The sequence below is a fragment of the Bombus fervidus genome, chromosome 2 (genome assembly GCF_041682495.2).
Source record: "Bombus fervidus isolate BK054 chromosome 2, iyBomFerv1, whole genome shotgun sequence".
NCBI classification, from domain to species: Eukaryota; Metazoa; Arthropoda; class Insecta; order Hymenoptera; family Apidae; genus Bombus; species Bombus fervidus.
In genome coordinates, this window is record NC_091518.1 from 6,661,188 (window position 1) to 6,678,845 (window position 17,658).

At 28.3% G+C, this 17,658-nt stretch overlaps 2 protein-coding genes across 4 annotated transcripts in view; one reads left to right on the top strand and one right to left on the bottom strand.

Moving 5' to 3' along the window:
* Nucleotides 1–17,658, top strand: part of LOC139993268 (uncharacterized) — a 340,358-nt gene that overhangs the window by 128,722 nt on the left and 193,978 nt on the right. The window lies entirely within an intron of this gene.
* The window catches only part of LOC139993102 (uncharacterized), a 142,347-nt gene that overhangs the window by 24,685 nt on the left and 100,004 nt on the right, over nucleotides 1–17,658 (bottom strand). The window lies entirely within an intron of this gene.

Here is a 17,658-nt window from a genome sequence, read left to right on the forward strand (position 1 = left end):
TTATTAGATAACATATTTGTAGTATATCGATCGTGTTTTTAATAGTACGTTCGTAAACATTCTTATTAGAAACACGATTAAAATCCGAAAAATCACAGATAGGTCATGTAAGTATCGTCTTTTACATGAAGCGAAAACTCGACCGCTAAATGATGTTCTTTAAAATAATAGAGATTACTAATTTTTATATACATATAGTAAATAACATCCTAATTGAGGATTCTTAAAGATCGTTCTATTTCTTCTTATATGTTATGGTACTTACCTTAAAAAGCATAATGATTAACTCTTAAGAATGCCATAGAATGCCTTCCTCAGTACAATACATACTGCGTCGAAGGTCACAAAGATCGATTATTTTACCAAGGGGAATTTTTTTGGTAGAGTTTTCGTCAATCGGGTGGATGTCTAAGAATATGCATATAGCCAATGGAAGAGATACGTATAGTTAGAAAATCGGTTAGACGATAAAGTTTATATTTTTGAGATAGTAATTTCAGAGATATGTAATGCCCAACAAACCAATTATTACAATACTGTTATTGCTTTCCTTGTTTGTTTTTATTTGTCCTGCATGCTTTGTCTAAGGGTAATAAGTTCAATTTTTTAACAGAATATTATACTTTGCTGAAATTTTACATTAAATAAAAACGTAAAATGTTCCCAATTACTTAGAGATCTAAAACAACATGTTTCACACTTTGTTCCGATTGCCGCTTCCTTTCATGGTTTGGCAGTGTAGGGATTTGATATTTTATTCAAGCGAATATCAATTCAATATTGTTTTTCCTTTTTTATATTTAATACGTTCATTACCATCATTACAAATGTGTTACAAATGTGTTTCAAGATTAATTTATATTTAATTCCAAGCTGTAAAATGCATTAATATATGTATAACTAACATGCTTAGTTTTAAAAAAAGCTAACCTCAAATTTTTCTCAGACAGTTGACGTTTATAATAGAAATATATTGTAGTATTAAATGTATTATATAAAATGTATTATATAAAATACAGTAGAAAAAAGTAGTAACAGTATAGTAGAGTAGGAAGAAGAACGAGGAAATGATATAAATTACAATTTTGAAAGCAAGTTCTGAAAATACACCCATTGAAGCCGCAGCGTAATGTCTAATTTTTAGCCTCACTATATCATTTCCATCGACTATGTCTTATTGGAACATTTATATTTAGTCTTCTACACATGTTTGTATTTTTCAATCATCTCATTTTGTTCTATTAGTATACTGGGAATGTTTGTAAATAAATATTATAACAAGCATTTTATTTTGCATATTTGGTACTAACACATATTTTCGCAGATGTATATTTGCATATTTAAATGTCCTATAAGTATGTAAACATCTGCAATCTATTTGTTAATACAGTATATTACTACGCCGAGTAGGAAACAACCTATTTATAACGATTATCAATTCATAAAGTTTATCCCATGTAATCAAACAAAATTCTGTTTACCAATGGATGGCTCTATGTATATATCTTGAAATAAACGAGAAACGTGGAATTAGTTTATCGCAAACCACTGTGAGTTTTGTTTATTTAAGGTTATTAAAAGGGGAATCCCCAGAGTTTGTTTCCTGTGGCTCAGCTAAACCAGTGATTGTATGTGTATATTCATTACACAGAGATAATACTGACGAGAGGAAAGTAAAAAAGAGAAGGGGAAAAGACTAGAATGCCAGAATAAAAGAGTAAGAAAAGGACAAAGATCCCGTCTTGAGATCTAAAAACATTCATCCATTGTTCTGCCAAGGACGAAAATGATTGAACAATACACGGAGACGTTATTTAGACGTAGTTATGAATGCAGTTATTTAACACATCGTCGACCTCGCGAATTGGACCCGATTATATGCTAGCCATTGCACATTTTTTGTAAGCAATGTATAGTAACATTTTTAAATTTAAACATTTATATATCTTATACTTTATATTTTATTTCTATTTATATTACGCTTGATATACGACTTATATACAAGATACATGAAAGTAAAACTACATTACACAGTTCAGTATTTTGTTAAAGTATGATAACATGTATGCATATGCATTTATAGAAAATTTGAAGGTGCAAAATATATAAAATATTCAAAATATAGTACTTGTTATAGGTAATAGAAATATTTGTATACATATAAATAGAACAAATCTTTGTATCAAATCTACCTCTTTATTTGTGTTCATAAACATGTAAAGTATAAATATCCGCAGTCTAGTAATAATATTCTTTTTCTTTTTTTTTTTTTTAACAGTCACCGATTTCCTTTTTAACGCTTTTTGTTTAAAAATAACAATTTTTACAATTTTATCTTTAGGTAATTATATATTTTCTTTAAGTTAAATCAATGAAGCTAAATTTTTTCAGAATGAAAAAATGCCTCATTTAATTTAAGATATTATACTTCAATTTAGACCCTAGATTTAAGCTCAAGACTTACATTTTGAAAGATTATTTCTCAAATATAGGAAGTTTACTTTTGTAATAATATTTCAATCAAACTTTTAAAATAGTTTAGAGTTGGACACATCTTTCTATTTTTTTCTCTCATGGCGAGGAAACTGTTTGTTACATGAAATGATGTATTTATAAGCATATTTCTTAAAATATCTCCTTGTTAAAGTTCAACACTGCTATGACCTTGCAATCATTCTTCCAATAATCGTCGCTTATAACTTAGGCGTAATAAATTTAGGGAAGCAGATGTGTTGCTTTAAAAAACTTTTCGCCATAAATCTTACGGCCAGTTAACTAAGCAGTACTGTTTTGATGAGCGAAGCTGAAAACCAAGAGATTTAGAGCAGAAAGTATTTTGTAGCGGCAAAGGGATTTTGACGGCGACGTGAGATTGATTAGAAACAAAGTTCCTCGAGTGTAGAAGATAATTTTCCTTTGTGTTATTATTCATCAGAATTGTGTAAGATGATGATGAAATGGAACTGTGATGAGAAATTCGACAGGAGGGCGGAAGTGTGCGGGAAATGAGTCTTGCATGAAATATAGTCTAAATTTATACCGACTAGATTGATGGTGTGTTCTTAAACAAAGAGATGAAAAATGTTTGAGCAATTAAACGAATTTAATACTTATTTTATACGAACTTTAAATGTATATTATTCTGAAAAAAAGAAATTTATCTATAAATTTAGAAAAGTCTATATATATATCCCGAAATGTATGAATGATACGAAAAAATGTTTCAAACAAATATCTTATATCAAGGTGGAAATACCCATACTCTCGTTTATTTGACCCTGCAATAGTTTGGAGCCTGTAACAATCATGTTAAAATTTTTTAATGGGAATCTACAATTTTACTATATATTGCTGTAACTAATGGTGAAGCATTTTCGAACACTATAGACTTGTATCTTTCACACCATCTATTATGGAGATATGAACTTTTGTGTTCGACATGCCGCATGCCGCGTTGTACTCTTCATAATGATTATCAATTAGCATTTGCGAGGACATCGTTTAAGTTAATATTTAATATATTTCCATTATTTTGTATCATGTTCATTTAATGTATTGCGAATATGTATAATTACTATTTTGAAACATGGTAGTCAAGAATAAAAGTATCTTATTATTTACGTCACTCTATTTTTTGGTGTACTTTAAAGCTATGTTAGATAAGGCTTTATATACGAACCTATATAAAATTTTAGTATTTAATTCTAATCTTTATAAGAAATTTTTATTACATTTTACAATTTGTATTGCTATTTTAATGCAAATGAAGAATTTTATCATAAACTTGTATTATAAAGATATCATTGCAATTATTAACATATAATGGTCGTTAAATAAGTTTTAATGATATTTAAAAGATTATAAAAAAATTATTAAAAATCAGATCTAATCAAAATATAATTTCTCCTTTCTAATTATTTCAAATGATGCTAAATTTAACGTGTTTTATTATACATTATATTTTTAATTACATCACTTTCAATAAAAGCATGATTGGAATCTTTTTTAAATATTTCAGTCATTAGCTCCATAATGTGTTCCCTTATTAGACACACTCTTCCGGATGTCTACTCAAGAGCAATTAATCACTGTCGGCAGAATTTTTGTAACTCGAAAAGAAAGTTTGGACAACATAATTCCTTCATTGGTCGCTTCTTGCAAACTAAGATTATATTATCAACACGCACAATCGGAAATAAAGCATCCAAATTCCAGTAAAGTTCCAAGTTCCTTCATATTAACAGTTAATGAACCAAAAAATAAGAGGCAAAAAATAAAATAAAATATTAACAAATATCTGGATTTAAAGATGTTTATTAAATAGATATTTATAAATATGAAATTTGGCAAAGGACAGGATTTGAGGCATAAACAAATATAATTTTATAATATTCTTGTCTTCCATAATGATATTGTAATAAATTTTCCATAAAGAAAATTACTAAACTAAAATTGAGTAAAAGATAAAGTAAAATTCGCTGTAATTTTATAATCTGCGTTATAATTAATATTTCATATTTGTATATTTGCTTATTTTTTATTATTTGTTAGTTTTCATAAAAAAGGTTTTTGCAATTTGACAGATATAAGGATTATAATAAATAATCGTTCGTAATTTTGTAAAGTCTAAATATTCATGACTTAATTACGATTGAATTCGAAGTAATCATTTTAACAGTAAAAGATGATGTAACATAATGATAACAAGTAATACCAGTAACAAATTTAGATAGTAGTATTTCAATAAAGTCTAGGTTTAAAATTTAATAAAGATAGAAGTCAATAAATAAACTGAATATGACACAAAATAAATAGACACATAGATAACTAATAGCGTAATTAAGAACATTCCACAAATTTTATGCATATAATTTGTTTCTTTGCATGTTTCATATCATATCAATAATTAGATAAAAAAGTCTAAAATTCTCTAAAATTCTTTAAGAAGTTTAAAATAAATAAAAAAAGCTATAAATGAATAACATAAAATACTCATTCATCACAAAGAATACACACAGTTCGATAGGAAAACAAGATGTTATGAGCGATAAATGAGTTTACTATGACAATTTGTTATCCAACGTATGGACTTGTTCTTTGAAGATAGATTAATATATATTTTTAGTAAAAGTAATGTAAATAATTTACGTATCTTGGATTATCGCTACACCAAGTGGCGCGACATCTCGATTTTTCCTTTTTCTTTTGGTGTCCCACTCGTAATTATCTTCCACCTTAACGGTACAGGAGTTAAGAGGTTTTAATTTTTGCTGGGAGAAATGCAACATGGAATTGAAATACGCGGCTGACACGGCAAGATTATCAGTTGGAAGAGAGCCACTTGAAATATAAGCGTATAATTATATATAGAAAAAGAAGTTCCTTGCGAATGAGTGCTCAGAGCAACAGCAATATACACGTCGATGCATGTTTATACATAAGTAGTTGGGAGAATTTTGAATTAATGTAATAGATGAAACTTCTTCATTGATATATAAAGCATAAATTTCATTTAGATGTAAAGCAATTATTAGCGTGTCCCGTTTCATTTCTTTTATTGAAAATAACAGGAAGTTGCCTCTAAAATCAAAACCTCTAAGATAATATTATTAAACATCTTAATAACATTATCTTAAATACTAATTATTTTAATGGGTTAATAGAATTACGTATATAGAAAATTAAAACTTTTAGATTCTTAAAACTATTCTTTACAAATTTTTACATTCGTAGGTAAGTTAACTAAACATTGCGCTTCTAAATCAACGTATAGATTCTATAGCAATTGAAACCAAAATTACTTTCCAAATATATTTCATTTCAACTAATTCTCCTTACGATAAGGAAATTGTATATTACAAAAGAAGATACTCTTTCTCCAAAAATTGAAGCGAAACACAATCTCGTTACAAACTTTATACAGCACAGCTATAATACTATTCGATACCAGTTAATTTTCGGCCACAAGCGAACTATTGAGATTAGTATGTTTGATGTAGAAAGAAAAGAGCGCAGCCACAACACTTAGGACGAAGATAATTAAAACAGGTGGTCACCATAATTTCAAAGATTAAGAAATCTTTGTTTCAAGCTAATTGATGTCTCAGCATGTCGCAATGTTGTGTGTAATTGAAAATACTAGTTGAGAGAAGTGAAAAGGAAAATGGCAGAGCAACTACGAACGCAAATTTAAATCGTACAAATTGTCGCGGTCGAAGAAATTAAAGTTACTTTTAAACACAGAAGACGATTCGGTTCAATCATAGCCACCCAGAAGCCTTTTCTCTTTTCTTTCTATCTTTATTATTCGCTACCTTCGAAACCTTTTTCTCCTGTCGCTTTCTCCTCAATTGCCTTTCATCTTGCTTTTAGCGTGCCTCGTGGCAACGAGATGGAATATTACGATCGAGGATAAACGATAATGGGCGATAAAATTATTACGAATACTTCGGAATTACTACTTATTTGAAGTCTAATTACAAATAAAATTGAAGATAAACTCTAAATGTGACCTCTTTTTATTATAAAACATATTATTACATTTTTAATAACATATGACAATTATATTTAAAATCTTTACAATTTACAAAGAATATACAGACTGCTTGATGCAACAAATGATTTCAAGAATAACACATTTACAGAGTCATATTTTTTTTACAAGTCCAGTTTGTTTCAGAATTGCATTAATTCTTTTAATAGAGATGCATATTTCTGTGAATAGTAAAAAAGTATTGAGGTGAAGTGGAGGAAAGTGATTAGTTTAAATAGTGTTTTGTCTTTAATTTTGTAGAAGTTATCGTATGCAAAACAAGGAAAGACAAAGAGTGATACTCTATATTGAAACTTCTTCTGAATATACCATATGTGTTATGTGTATCAGCAATTCTATATGATAAAACGTAGAATTGGGTTTTAAAATCATTTTCGACATGTATGATAATAAATTCATTAATGGGATGAGAAAAATGATTTTATTACAGCAAATTTATAAGAATAATATTAAATTATCGAATGTAATCAGATTTCGAACCCAATAATGACTCTTAAAGATTTTGATAGTGTCCTAATAATTATTTAGGTTTACTCGTTATTGCTGTTACTACACTATCTAAGGCTCCTAATACTTATCATCACTCTGGTCCTTAATTGTTCTGACTTCGTTTAAAAAAGAAAATATCTTATTGACATAAAAAATACAAATTCATGATAATATGACAATTTTACTTAGTAAGCAACAAATATTCAATTTTTTAAAAATCCCAACTCCAGACAATAATATTAAATTTCATAAAGCTTAAACTCACTCTTTCAGTTTACAAACTAGTGAAAAGGGAACAGTTAAGAATAAAGCATCGTTATAAAGAAAGCGTATACAAAGTCTGATATATGTACGTATGTACATTAAGTACATGAAAAAGAATATATTTTGTACATCTCACTATTATCGAAATCATAATATTACTGAACATGCAAAATATGCAATATCTTCATCCTTCGTGTTCATAATAATTTGTTTACTCACAGTATCTTTTCAGACCGAGATCCAAAGAAGAAAATTGATAAATTCGTGCTTGTTGTAAGGTCGTGTCGTAAAAATCGACTTTGGATCGTGATTAACCCCGATACTAATTTACACGCATGTACGAAAGTGATGATGAAAAGGGATCAGCGATTATTGAGCAAGTGTCAATTGGATGATTGAATTGTGTAATAAGTAGCTAGCTTTGTATTTATTGAGTGAGATCTGCAGTTAATCGAATTATGTAAACGTAATACTTTCGCGTTTGAAATATGAAGGTATGTGATGAATTGAAAATCTTTTGTGATATAAAAATGTTGGCTTTTGTAGGTGTCTCAAATTCTAACAGTTGGTTGGTATAAGTATTGGAAAATACGGTAGAAGGTTAGTTATCTCTTTGGAACATAGTGAGATAAAAAGTATCTCGCCTTTTTAGTACTTATATATGCACAGCGGTTTTTAATATATCCCACTGACTTCGTTTTGTGATAAATCTGAATAATACAAAAAATATGTATATACTAATTCGGTCAGTACGTGTTCATAATTCACCTAGAGCGGTATTAATCTTAAATAAAATTTCTGTACAATTAGTCTTTTTTTGTTTTAAAATCCTATGCCCCAAGGAGTTGTTGGAATTAATTATAATACACGCTGTTCGAAAAAGCAATTTTTTCCTTATAATTACATAACTTTGTTTTCATATGAGCAAATATTATCTATTTCGCAATATTTTATAAATATTACCTAATATTAAGCATAAATAAAAGGTTTCGGATAAAAATGCATTAATATCTTTCAGCTTCTATTCTCGTTTTCCAATTTTTGTTACAAGGCACTACATATCTCTAATTTTTCGATTAATCAGTGGTCCATTAATCGATGTTTTGATAATCGAAATTCCAATATAATTAAAAGATATGTATATATAAAAATTGTTTACATGCAAACTGAATAAAGAATGGAAAATAAACATATTGTGAAATAGATTACACGTGAGAATAGCAAAAAGAATTTTTCATAATGATCTCATTGAATACTTAATTTATATAAAAATCGAAATTCTAGAATGATATCATACAAATATATGTCATTTTAGTATAATTCTTCGAATATATACAATATCCAAAAAAAGTATAATTCAAGTATATTTCTGTAACGACACATGAGTTAGAGGACAATTCAAATCATGTTGTTGTTTTGCCTCGAAGTACCAAGATCGTTAGAATACGCGTAATGTAAGAAAAAATAAACTCCGAGCAAAACAATGTCACCGCTACGTACAACCGTTGAACGAAGACGAATTTGAATTTTCCGACTCTCCACTCACCAGTATACATAAGCGGACGTGATCGCAAGGAAATGAGTTACAGTCAGTCGTCGATCAGTTATCAAGCAGTTATCAACGAATTATCAGCGATCTAATTAACGAGTCATTAGCGATCCTATTTTACGACTTATACACTGTCTTAGCTACTAACTACGGTTAGTACGAGCGCCTTTGCGAACATTATCTGTATACTAATTTATCATTTTAAATATATTCGACGGTTTCAAGAACGAGCAATTTCATCCATTAAACCTCACTGACCAACCATCCTCTACACATAAACCTCTACCATACATTTCTTTAAAATTTGACTCAGTGAAAATATTGTAATAATTTTTAATGTCATATAATTCGAAATATTGTTGCAAACATTTTATATAAATTACGAAATTAGCTATTTGAGTATTTTTAATTAAAAATTATTATATAAAACAGAACATATCTTCATAAATATAACCTATATTTATACTAAAAATTGTTTAACTTTGTACAAAGCTTTCAAGAGTTAATATTTATTAAGAAATGTTTCAATATTATGTAAAATTGATTATAATAATATAGGATCTACATATAAATATCCAAAAGGCATATTTTAGACATCAGCATTTCTATTCCAAAACAACCATTAGTAAACTATCGAGCTATAAAATCAAATTCTCCTTACAGTAAGGTACCAACAAATATTAAGAGTATCTGATAAAATATTATCTTATTTTCATATGATGTATATGCTCTCAGGAATCACGTTAGGTTTAAAGTTCTCTGATTTTAACATTTCTTAAAATTCTGATCTTAAAATTCTATAGTAAGCATGTGTATCTTTAGATTATCTACAGAATATACTATAATTTGTCCTTATTGCAAAGGTGACAATAATATAGTTCTATGGTTATCTTAAAAAAATTGATACCCTTTACCAACTATTTTCTCAATCTAGTCAGTGTTCAAACATCTTAATAATTATTGTATTTTCCTCTTTTCTCAGATAAATAACAATATATGGCTATTGTTATATATATAGTTCATATCTTATAATTGGACTGCCGATGTTTATATACTAATTGCAATATGCAAAAATATGCAAAATGTATTACAGAAAATGTAAAATGTAAAAATGTATTACAGAACAAAATGGAACAAGTATATTTTTATGATTTTTCTGATTTTAACGTGATTCAGTAGTTGAAAAGAAGAATAAAATGTCAAATTGAAGAAAGTAACAAGTTTAAGAAATTTAAGAATGGTTGAAAAATACACGATCTTTTGCAAAAGAACCAACCATATTTCTGATATTAAAACAATCGATACTTTTGGAATGTTTAGGAAGATAAAGAAGAGTTTTAAAAGTTTAATGTGCCTTGCTTATTTCTAAATGACTGTTTTAGTTTAAATGTGCAAATGGAATAGCTTATTTCAAAACGTGACTTATACATATTTCAAATTCTTCTCCTGTAGGCTTCATAGGATGTATTCAAGTTACAGTAATCGTTGTAGTATTTAATCCCAATTTAGGTTCTATTTCCTTAGTTACGTTTACAAAAATATGCATTTACATAAAAATCCATAGTCCACTCTTAACTTTATTAATAACTTTTCCCATTTCATATTTCACAACCCTGAATTTTTATATAACATCTGTTCACACTAAGTAACTCACTAAACAATTCAAAAATTAGAAAATTATGGAAAATTATAAAATTTCAATTGTACAGAATGCAAGTAATATGCAAAAATGTATAATGTATACAAATTATAAATATATACAATATATGTGTATAATATATACAAATTATAATACGTAGGTCGTTATAATATTTAGTAAGCTAAACAAATCTCAGCTTAAGTTATATTTCTTTAATTATGCTCAGAAAATCATAAATTTACATAAAAATCCGCAGTCTTATTTTGTATTATTTTAATTTGTTCCAATCTCATTCTCATCCTTTAAAAAACATTTTAAATACTTAAGGAAACTTCTAGCATACATTTAGAATGAAAAACGACACATGTCAGGGACTTTTTCATAGCTTTTCCAAAATAAAAAAATTGTTAATAACAAAAATTTAATAAACAATAATAAAACAAAGAAAAACGCAATGGGATCTGAAACGATTTAAAAGATGCAGTGAGATTAATAACTTTAACTATTTCATATTTTACATTTCTAAATTTATATGTCTTGTTCATTCATAATTGAACTATATAGAAACATCTCATACTAAATCAGTATTGAAGTATCAGGAGAAAAATGTTCTGCTTTATAATGCTTCTGTGTAGGTAGATTGTCTTAAAAAAAAGAAAGAAAAAAAAAGAACGGGCAGTATTTTACGTTTCCCAGAATGCGAAAAATTCAAAGTCCTCCCTGTGTATTTTCATAATATATGATCGAATTGGTTCGTGACCTACGGGATACGCATATAAATCTCATAGTCAACGAGCATTGGAATAATAATACTCACGGGTCTGATAATAAAAAACGGCACGATAAACTATATCGTTCTGTCATGCGCTCTTATCGATCGAATCCGTCTCTGCCTGACTTTTCAGAGATAACGTACTGAAATGTTGAAATGTCGTTTTGCACGAATCCTGTTGCCAGAATATATAAGATGGCACCAACGGGGAAGAGTTTTTCTTTCGTTTTATTTTATCACGAACACTTGACGTTTTTGTTATTGTTTATGACAAATAGTCGAGCTATCGAGAGTCATTCGAGCGCAGAAACATTTTTTCAACGCGGAGTTATTTTGCTCTTGCATTGAATATTCGCAAACGATATCAGCCTCAGCTCCTGTGTAAAAGTATTTGATAATCAATGTACAAAAAATATATAAAATATCGTGTGGCTATAAGTTTATCGCTTTTCGTTCTTTGTCGAGATTGTTAATTCATTGTAACTTTATGTAAATGTGTATTTTGTTACATCCTATTTTAACACATTTATATTCTGTTATCTAATTTTTTCAGAAGAATTTAAACACACATCTTTTCTTACTTTGGCTCAGCAATATTTCAACTTCGTACAATTTTCCTTCTGGTCATAGTGAATCATTTTTGAAAGATTAAAGATTAGCTGCTTGGCATTAATAGTGGCACAACTCAAAATATTTCAAATTTGCTTTTACCGAATAGAGGATCTATATTATGTTCCTAATTTTATCGTGTAAAACAGCATATTTATGATTCCATTCGTCTTGTTTCAGAGGGCAGTTATATTAATAGGGCCTATACCTACTTAGTATTTTCAAAAATGTAAATTTTGCTAAGCCTTTCCTATAAAATGTACGTTTTTAAAGTTGTGTCATTATCAATGCCAAACAGCGAATGAATCCTATTTTTTATAACCTCTTATGAAATGTCGATAATTATTAGGAAGAGTGGCGACTTCACCGATTTCAATGATCCTGAAATATGTTATCAACATCAGCATTCTGAACAACTTCTTTCTATACATATAACCGTCGCTTGGTCTTTGTAAAATATTCGCAAAAAATTTCAATTAAATTCAAGTTACGATTACATTTCATTTTGGTGTAGACAGCCGCGTTTTTATATATTCAAACCTAAACTTAACTCATTCACGGGAGAGATAACTATTTTTAATATTGTATAAATATAAGAAAAATCAATAGCTTGTAGGTTGAGCCAGAGTAATATCAGGCCACCATTATGCGCTTAGCAACGTTAGCCTGAAACAATTTTCGATGAATCGATTAATATACGAGGTGTGGCATTTTATTCTAATTTTCAATTGCTCAAAAGTCTAACAATTATATCTATCGTCGTTGATAACTTATTTGTAGAAAATGATTTATAAAATAAAATGTTAAATAATACATATGGCTAATATTAAACATAAATTGCTTCATAATTCGAAAATTAAAGCCGAACGGCTATTATATGTATAGAAAACAGGTGTGCATAATATTGACGATATATTTCAAGGTCATTGAAATCGGTGAAATCGTCGCCATTCTCAATGTAATAGCCGAAATTCCATTTGCCAAATATTGTATTTAAAGTTTACAGAATTTCTTGTTTACAGATGTATTTTACGCATACTCTAATCATTTTGACTATGTTTTACAAGATTTTTGTATATGCTTAATTATACTTCGTATAATTTCCTTTCGCAATTAAATAAATTTAATCTTTTACAGTAAAAAGCTTGAAAATAAATTCTTTTCTTGTTTCTTTCTTTGTAGATTAAAATGTATTGTAATTTTTGTAATTTGTAATTGTATACACTTTGAGACATATTGTCACAATGAAATTTATTAAGAATCAGTATATCTTAATCGAACAATTTTTACACAAAAGAATTTATGTATGAGGACTTGGACTGTGGAAAGTAGGAGAGTAGCTTGGACAGGCAAATTGATGGCGATATGCTGCCTGTCGATAATTCGTATATAACAACTTATATATACATATATTCTACGTTCAAGAATTTCTGATCACATGGTCGGATAATCGGGAGTCAGCAGCTCAACGCGACGCGGCGTCCTAATCGGTATCTGGATAATCAACGTTCCACTGTAATTACACGTTAATTGAACGAAGAGATATCGTCGTACGATCATATGAGAAGATGACATATTAATTGATGTACTACTGTTCGTTTGAAATCACATATTACTTCCGCAAATTATCGAAGTTAACTATTTCCTCCCATAATGATTCACATTCGTTAGTTTTTTGTATTGTCTTTGTAACAGGTGTTGGGATTCGTTTTAGTTTCTTGCTAAAGGTAAATAATATTTTAATTCATTATTTAAGTTCATAATTAATCATCTTTACAATTTGAAACGTTTTTGCGTTTCATGTTTTATAGAATTAAAAGTGATTTGATATACATGTAGCTGTATTATTATACTGTTCAACAAATTTTTATTTTTCCCGATTTTGCAACCTTCATTAGGTGATTCTTGTAGATTTTTCTGAGCTAAACACGAATCTACAAACCGTTTTTTCTTAGACTCCACAGTTTCCGAAAAAATCAATTTTGGAAAAAATGTCAAATTTTCAACTTTGCAGATATCTTGTGTTTTTATAGTAGCAGCTATCGAGTTGCGGTCGAAACGAAAAATTTCTGTGAACCCTCTCGAACAAAATGATATATATTGCATTATAAATATTTAAATATGTTTAAATAATGATCAAAGTGAAAAGGACACGTAAAATATATCATTTCCTGCTCACATTTTCCAATTTATTTCACAAACTAAAGATCTAGGAGAAAATCGAGAAAATCTAACATACGATAGAGGAGATATTTTTGCTAAGGAAAGAGTCAAGAAAAACTAGAAAATCATGTTTTGATTTTTATGTAAAAGCGAAAAGGTAACGCTGCTCGTGTTTGGTGGTTTCGTTATGCCCAGTGGCAGATGACGCATCCACCAACATTGAGTACTGACAAAGGTTTATAAGAATCAATTGAAGATTGCGAAATTAAATACCTGTTGAACAATATTATTAAACTAGAAACAGTATCTTTTAATTCTTTTAATTGAGGATGAAAAACTAGTAATAAAGTAGTCTAGAAATTAAAATTAAAGTTTCAAATTTTAAATCAAAGTTAAAATTCAATGTTGTCCGTTGAAGTAAGTTCCAGTGAGGATATGTAGTATTTAATTTTGCGATAACATGATGTTTAACAATATAAATACTAAAGTTTGAAACATGCCCAAAAGAGATAATACATAAATATTTTTTAGATAAATATCATTATTAGATAAATAATCTCTCTTTAAACATTTACAAATGCCCCTCGCTATTTGAAAAAAAATTTGATTCCTTTGCTAGTAATAAGTAATTATTACAATAAAAGAATTGTATAAGAAGACTTGTAGTATTTTATATAATTACAAGTTTCACGAGAAAAAGAGACGTGTATGAAGCATTAGTCCGAATTCGAAGCATGTGTGAATCTGCTCTCATGAGCATATCATTATCGCGATTCATTATCGAGTTAGAACCTTCCGAAAATGCGAATCGTTTCCTAATCAGTGGAATATGATTACATATAGGCAGTGTTTTCCACAACGACCTAATTCGATTACTCATTACTTACAAGAAGATTTACAGAATTGAGTTTAATTATTATTTCAGTGAAAGAGCAACGGGACGAGCGCTTGATTGAGGTAACGATTATACTTTCGTAGTAACACTCGCTATCGATTTTTATTTGATCACGTACATAAGTATATTGTGATGTTCATAGACATACGACTTTAATATTAGTTTCTTCTCCATAAAAGATAACTCGAAGAAGAACTCTTATTGAAATATTAGAAATGCTACAATTTTTAAAACAAACCAATCTTTCCCAAAATTTAGAATACTCACATGACTTCAATTGAAAGTGAAGAATAGTACGTGAAATTGAAGTTTTACTTGAGAAATGACAACATAATATAGTACTATAAAATCAAATTCGTTTGCATGAAATAAATAATTAAAGAGAAATAACGCTATCGAAGGTTACTGGTTTGTACTAGCACGACAGTCAAGCAGGATGTACTTGCTAACAGAGCGATTAGTGTTGAAACTAATTGAAGGTTGACGATGGTCGAGGGCGAGATAAAAAGTGTCACCTAATTAACGTGAACGGTAGCAACGTCGCTAATCGGTAGACTAGTTTGTGGCCGAACTAGAAGAGATTACTTATTAATGACGGATGATCTGCATAAGCTAATTCACTATATAGTAAGGAGGTCACTTCATAAGGAGAGTAATGGTTTCATTTATTTGGTAACGTAATTGTCGGCGAGCTTCGTGACGAGCAAATAAAGGATTTCACACGATTTTATTGTTGGACGTTCCTTTTTACGAATTCACTGATTGAATAGACAAACGAACCAACGCCAAGAAAATTAACTCAATCGTACGACATTTCTCCATTAAACAGTGCCGCGGTGTGGTAAAAAAGAATTAATCAGAAATATTAAGATAAATTGTTAGTGATTGTAATAGTTCCAAAGTTTTTCCAAATTGATCATTTATAGTAGCACCAACTACTTTAATGAAGACTACAAATTTTTATGCATTTATGTGAATTTTAAACGTCAAAAATATACGGTATGCACATAATATGCAATATATGAAAATATATATAAAATATAAAAAATATATATGTATAAAATATCCAAAGTGGACCATTCATTATAACATTTAATGGAATTTAGTCGATGAAACAAATCCCTATGATTCTTTAGCCGTATTTATAAAAACTTTATTGTGTATAAATTAAAACCCGCTATCGCGTATAAAAGCTCATTATCAGTTAGAATTATAATTGACTTTTGTGATTTTTAGGACAAATTAGTTTGATCTCAAAATTTTTTATAAGTACAGTGTTCGAATAAATTTTTTACAGTATCTTTCATATAAGAGAAATTAATCTTAAGGTATGACCTAATACTAACATATTTGTGACAGTGTATCTTTCAATATTAAGATAGTTTGAGTTACTTCTTGCTAAGCACTTAGTTTAATAAGATTACGAATATTTTAAGATTTTCACAAGAATGTCTTATGAATTAAAATATATTTCATCATTATCATTTTACTTATAAAAGTGTACAAGTGGAGAAATATAAAGACATTAAATATAAAAATATTAAAATTAATCAAAATTATTCATCTGAATTTTATTTTCATGAAAAATTATAGCATAATGTTGTTTAATTTCACTTTATGTGATATAGTATCATACAACTGTTTGCATTAATATGAACTCAACCAAACCGAAACGTTAAGTATCTATTTGTAAATATACAGACTTAGGCGTATATTAATGTATTATGTTTTATAGTAAAAATAAGTGTCAAAGATATTCAAATATTAAAAATATATTATGGACGCCTTTGTCTTGATGGAAAATTTAAATATACAAAAATGTATAAAATATTTAAATCAAGTACTCATTGTAATATTTTTAGAGTGAAACTTAGAGGGAAATTTCCTATTTGGATTGTACTTTTTCCGTTATATTCATAAAACTGTAAATTTGCATAAACATATGCGCAATTTAATTATACTTGTACATATAAAAATGTATATTCTATATATAAAAATACACTGAAAATACATATTGTGAAAATAGTGGTCAAAATATTGAACATATTAAATATAGAACTATTAATAATCATCAATCTAACGAAATCTATAAACAGTATATGATTAAATGATACTGAACAAATTTATCAACTCTAGAAATAGGCAATAGAAAATTTTGAATGAAGCTAAATTTTATTTATAAATTTATTTATTATTTATTTATGCATAAATAAGATGTATGCATCATTATTTTATTATAGTGTGAGGCTTTCGCGAAAATGAATCCTTAAATTTAGATAAAATATCAGCAGTGAAAGTAGCGAGATTGTGATAAACGAAGGGACATATAGACAGATTTTAAAAGTACCTAATGAGATTTTACTGGATCTTCATGAGAAATTATTCGGAGCATTTTATTAATTTTCTGTTATCTGGTAAATGATACACGATACAGAGAGAGCAAAATGTTATATCGGAAAACTAAAAAATTACACTGCTGCCAGCCGCTTAGGAAGACAAAAGAAATTTTCTTCGTTTGAATAAAAGAAAGTAAGGGAAGTAAACTGCACTGGGACAGCAATTTAGTTCGTATTAAATTTTTATTATACAAATATACATAGTTTTAATAAATATGAAATATTTGTCGAGATCAGAGTGTTGTGAAGGGAAGCAACGAATTTTTTTTTTAGAACCTTATACTTTAGATTGCAAAATATAAGAATACGTTTTTAGGTGTCATTAAAAA